The 6,120-nt window shown below is 35.7% G+C and overlaps 1 pseudogene; it reads right to left on the bottom strand.

Moving 5' to 3' along the window:
• Positions 1–439: 439 nt before the first annotated feature.
• LOC131506198 (peptidyl-prolyl cis-trans isomerase NIMA-interacting 4-like) lies at positions 440–872 on the bottom strand (annotated as a pseudogene).
• Positions 873–6,120: the final 5,248 nt, after the last annotated feature.

The following is a 6,120-nucleotide window of genomic DNA, read 5'->3' as shown; positions in this document are numbered from 1 at the left end:
TGCCCAACTCTTGATTTCGGTTCAGGTCATGATATTAGGGTCATGAGATTGAGCCTGGCATCAGGCTCCATCCTGAGAGTAGAGCCTGCTTAAGATTCTCTCTCTCTCTCTCTCTCTCTCTCTCTCTCAGTCTCTCTCTCTGCCCCTTTCTCAACTTGTGCTTTCTCTCTCTAAAAAAATAAAAAAAATAAATTGATTAAACGAAATTTAAAAAGCCATTCCTACCACTTGGCAATGAGAAAAAATGAAATCTTGCCAGTTGCAACAACATAGATGGAACTGGAGGGTATTATGCTAAGTGAAATAAGTCAGAGAAAGACAGATATCATATGTTTTCACTCAAGTGTGGAATTTGAGAAACTTAACAGAAGACCATGGGAGAAGTGAAGGGGAAAAAATAGTTTCAGACAGGGAAGAAAACCATAAGAGACTCTTTTTTTTTTTCAGTCTTCCATACAATTTTATTTTCTCCCTTTAACCATAATAATATGATATCCAAATTTTGTCTTAACCGGAAGGTCTATAAACACAGGCTTATCCCGTCCACTTACAGGCTAGGCAAATGCTGCTTCTTGAAATGGTCCCACCTTGGTACCTCTGGTCATCCAACCCAAGTCACCCCTTTGCCTGACTTTATCTCTACTATACTGTGCGGCCACTTCATTGAATCTCATTCCAGACTTCAACTTTTCCATGGCTTGCATGATTTTCCCATGTTTTTCACACAGAATGTGTCTGACCTTTATTGCATTGCCACCACCTTTGGGACCCTGAGCCTTCTTGTCAGAACTGTCACTCCCAGAGGCTGCTCCCCCTTCCCCCCCTTTCCTGGAACTGCTTTTGCCCTTGGGCGGCATCTTCGAATCTTGCAGCTGTACTGTCAGTCTTCAGTTGCCTCTAAGAGACTTAAATACAGAGAACAAACTGAGGGTTGATGGAGGGGATGGGTGGGGAGGGCAGGCTGGGGAGGGGAAAATGGGTGATGGGTATTGAGGAGGGCACTTGTTGGGATGAGCACTGGGTGTCATATGTAACCAATGAATCATGGGACTCTACTCCCAAAGCCAAGAGCACACTGTATATACTGTATGTTGGCTAACTTGACAATAAATTATATTTTAAAAAAGAATTTAAAAAGCCATTCTTGAAGAAGTTTAGAATGTGCAGGGTTTAGGCAACCCAGAACTACTGATCTAACCCTTTGCTGTACAATTTCCAAGTAGTTCAGTGATAAAGTATTTTTAAATAAAAAGAAGTTACAACTCATGAGATTTAACTTAAAGCTCTGAGGGGATATTAAATCAATTTTTATAGAGCCAGTTTCCTACAAAATGTCAACTGTAGTTGCACCGTAATATAATAAAAGACCTAGTCATAAAAATCACATTTAGTGGTAGGAGAGGATACTCTATAAATGATTTGAGTGATTTTGTCAATATTTGACATACCTAAGCATTTGTTTTTGTATTTATATATGGAAGCAGTTCTTATATTCTTCTAAAAAATTCAATTTAGTGCATTATTATCAAGCTTTATCATCATATTATTTTCATTATAAAAAGCAGTAGCAAAAACAAAATTATATTCTTTGAAATTTACATACAATATACTAAATTGACTGGCAATATTGTAATTAGGAATGGGATCAAATATACATATAATAAAGTGGTAAAAGAGTAACCATTCTTATGTAAAGTTTTATAATGATATATTTATGATTTGTAGTACATCTAGTTCATAATATTCATAGTATATTAAAGATTCATCACTTTTATCATATATTTCTTATGATATACACATTTATATGTCTTCTAATGGTAACCCAAAATTGGCATTTTTGCTTATATTGGATACTTAAAGTGAGGTTCACATTTACGTCCTATAATAATTTTTTTGTAAACTTCTCATTTTTATAGTTTGATGAAATTCGTTTATTGAGAAAAATGTTTTAATTTTATACATTCAAAATAATAAGCATGTCGAAATGCCATGAATTAATAGTATAAGATCAAACACTGTGACAAAGTTATTTTCAGTATATATTCGTGTGTTTTAGGCTTTGTCCACAATAAAATTATGCATGCTTTCCTTTTAGCTGTTCATGCTACTTTCAATAGCTTTAATGCATAATAATTTATCTGCAATCTAAATGCCATCTACTTCAAAGTAGGATTTAAGCTGACAATATGTAATTATTTAGAGAACTCTATTGAAGTACTAATATGTTTGAAGATTTCTAGGTGCACAGAAAAAATCTGCCTGTTTTATTATGCCAACTTTACTAGCCTTCAATGTTCTAGGATGATAAAAAAGAAAAATAATCCGTTTTTAGGTTACTCTTACCCACTGAAAACTATATGGATACTCTCAAACACGTTTCATGGTGGTGATTTTATTAACTACCATCTAGGAACGTGGAATGTGACATGCTGATGGGAAAAGTGGAAGAAAATGAGGCAGGAGAGATAAGTAATATATTTATGGAAGTCCTTTAAACTCTGTGATCCACTATGCTCTTTTTCTCCTGAGGGCATTGGGAACTCATAGAATGTTCCGAGTGGCAGATAATATTACTTAGGTATTGGTGGAAAGGGCTAATGTACTTTAAGTTTGGGGGAAACATATTTGAGTTTGATGAAAATGGTGAAAATATAGTATTTGATCTGAAATAAGAGATCTAAAAATAAGAGTGGGTAACCAGAAAATGACTTAATATTTTTTCCAACTATAAAACCATGTAAACCAAACCCATTTGACCCATCACATGCAATGTAAACTCCATGAGAACTGAAATTTCATTTTCTATTGTTAAAGTGATTAAACAAAGAGGCCATTAGACTGAGGTAGATTTAATGCATGCACAGTCTATGCAAGCAAACTGAAACGTAAGCCAGGGTAAACTCCTATAAATGCCTCAAGGCTAAGAAATTAAAACCTAAGAACAACTGGGCACCTGGGTGGCTCAGTAGGTTAAGCATCCCACTTCGGCTCAGGTCATGATCTCACAGCTTGTGAGTTCGAGCCTGGCGTCGGGCTCTATGCTGATGGCTCAGAACCTGGAGCCTGCTTCAGATTCTGTGTCTCCCTCTCTCTCTGCCCCTCCCCTACTCTCTCTCTCTCTCTCTCTCAAAAATAAATAAATGTTAAAAACATTTTAAAAAACGACAAAATCAACTAATCCCAGTCAACTAGTCTTTCCCAAATTAAGCAACCACTTGAGCTTTATTTCCATGGCAAATCTAGAAGAGTCTTTTTCTTATGTTCTGTTGGCTCCTAACCATTTTCATTTTGGCACTGACAGATTCAAATCCATTTTGTTCAAATATATTCTTCAATAATTTTTTTTTTTTAATTTTTTTTTTCAACGTTTTTTATTTATTTTTGGGACAGAGAGAGACAAAGCATGAACGGGGCAGGGGCAGAGAGAGAGGGAGACACAGAATCGGAAACAGGCTCCAGGCTCCGAGCCATCAGCCCAGAGCCTGACGCGGGGCTCGAACTCACGGACCGCGAGATCGTGACCTGGCTAAAGTCGGACGCTTAACCGACTGCGCCACCCAGGCGCCCCTATTCTTCAATAATTTTTAAAAAAAATTTTTAGTGTTTATTTTTGAGAGAGAGACAGAGCGTGGGCGGGGGAGGGCCAGAGAGAGGGAGACACAGAATCGCAAGCAGGCTCCAGGCTCCGAGCAGTCAGCACAGAGCCCGACGGTGAGAACATGACCCGAGTGGAAGTCAGACTCCCAACAGACTGAGCCACCAGGCGCCCCTCTTCAAAAATCGTAATGTACAATTTATCTTGTAACACTATCCTCTGTATTATTGATCTCCATGACACCTGGAAGATAGGTGCACAATAAAATTTTGAATAAAGTATGAAAATGGTGATTGTTCAAAGCTGCATAATACTATAATATCTAAGGCTTAGTTCTTAAGGAATAACCAATGAAGGAAAGAGGTTGAAAGGATGGTGGTTGATATTAAAGCACCGATTTGAATGTTAAATACCCTTTGAAGAACACAAAGTAGAATATGCCAGAAAAGGAGAATGGTGTTATGAATATAAATATCATTGTATCTTGAATATAGTGATTCTGGTTTGCGAATGAACACATTACAAGTAATTTAAGAGCATAAAAAATAAGGCCTGGGAAGCCATAGTCAGGTTGGGTAAATGAATTATGCTCAGAACACTCAAAATAGAGAGTTGAATTTGGTTATGAACATTTTTCAGTTTACAGTTTCTTTTTCCTTTAATGTTTATTTATTAAATAATAATAAATTTATTATTTTAATTTTTATTATTTATTTTATTTATTATTTTTCTTTTCTTTTCTTTTTCTTTAATATTTATTTATTAAATAATAATAAATTTATTATTTTTATATTTGAGACAGAGTGCAAATAAGGAAGGGGGGGGATACAGAATCTGAAGCAGGCTCCAGGTTCTGAGCTGTCAGCACAGAGTGCGACATGGGGCTGGAACCCATGAGATATGAGATCACGACATGAGCCGAAGTCTGATGCCCAACCTACTGAGCCACCCAGGTGCCTCACTAGTTCACAATTTCTGATATACTTCAGTTAGCACAGAAAATACTCAGGAATCCTTTTATGCATTTGTATCTTCTCTTTTTCCATAGTTTATTTTTATTTGTTTTCATTTTCAGTTACTTTTACAGCTAGTGCAGTAAATGTAGCATTTTTAGAAATTTAAAAGTATTAGAAAAAACTGAACATTTTGATTTGACCTAGAAAGAGTCACAATTTTAATCCTTAACATTTATTTCACACCCTGAAGGAATTATGCTACAGTATATAGAACTTAATTTTTTTCTATAAAAAATGTTTAAAATATGACAATTAATAAGATACTAATAGAAATTACATTTAAGGGTATTAATGTTCAAAAAGAGTAAGACAGGCTATGTTTTTGACACAATTGGGCCATTTGGATGGATAGTATATATCAAAATTGGTCATATCTTTACTGTAAATTTTTTTTATTTGTTCTCATTGACAATTTTCCTCCAGATTTAAATCTCATGGTCATGTTTATGTAAACTATTTGTTGATAGTCACATTTTTGTTTGTTTGTTTTCTTTTCAATTATAGGTGGTTTTTTTTTAATTATTTATTTGAGAGAGGGAGAACTCAAGTGTGAGAGAAAGTGAAGGAGGGGCAGAGAGAGGGAGAGAGAGAAGCCCAAGCAGGCTCCATACTATTAGTGTATAGCCCCAAGCAGGGCCTGATCTCGCAAACTATGCAATCATGACCTGAACCGAAATCAAGAGTCGGATGCTTAACAGACTGAGCTACCCAGGTGCCCCAGTGATAATCACATTTCTATGTCCTGGATATGTTTTTTTCCCCAATAAATTCATTTTTTTTAAAAAATTTACATCCAAGTTAGATAGCATACAGTGCAACAATGATTTCAGGAGTAGATTCGTTAATGCCCCTTACCCATTTAGCCCATGACCCTTCCCACAACCTTCTATGTCCTGGATATCTTTAACTAAAGTTACCATGTGCCAGTTGGTCTAGCACAATCTTGGTTTATGCCTCTCATCTAAAATTAATGATTAACAGTGTCCCACTTTCACTTCCAAATCTCCCAATTTCTACAGTAAGTTTATAAAATATGTTGTCACCCAATCTTCAATCTAATACAAAGAAGTTTCTTAAGATGCTCCAATTTTGAGGTGGTGGTGAGAGAGAGGGAGAAGGGAATATGTATATGAGGAAATTAATTTAAAATTGAGTAAATCAGTAATGAAACAGTACTTTACTGCAGTTACTGAGTCAGAAATAATATTGCACCACTAAATTATAAATTAAAATACTGAGAGGATCTTCATTAGTGTAGAATCAAGATAATGCTGCATAGTGATTGAGGTCGATCAACAAATCAGATGTATGATGGTGAATCCAATAGTCTGTACACTGTCTCATGAAGGAATCTAAGTTCCATTGCAATTTAGATAATTGAAGATTTGATATATTTTTATTCTATGTTTCTGTATTTATAAATGAGTTCCTGAGCCACATGATTCCCGGTACCCTGATGCACCTTTTAATCAGAAAACACACACATACACACACACACACACAAATTGT

The sequence above is a fragment of the Neofelis nebulosa genome, chromosome 3 (assembly GCF_028018385.1).
Source record: "Neofelis nebulosa isolate mNeoNeb1 chromosome 3, mNeoNeb1.pri, whole genome shotgun sequence".
NCBI lineage: Eukaryota > Metazoa > Chordata > Mammalia > Carnivora > Felidae > Neofelis > Neofelis nebulosa.
Note: the sequence above shows the minus strand (reverse complement) of the source record. Positions and strands in the feature narration are given on the sequence as shown.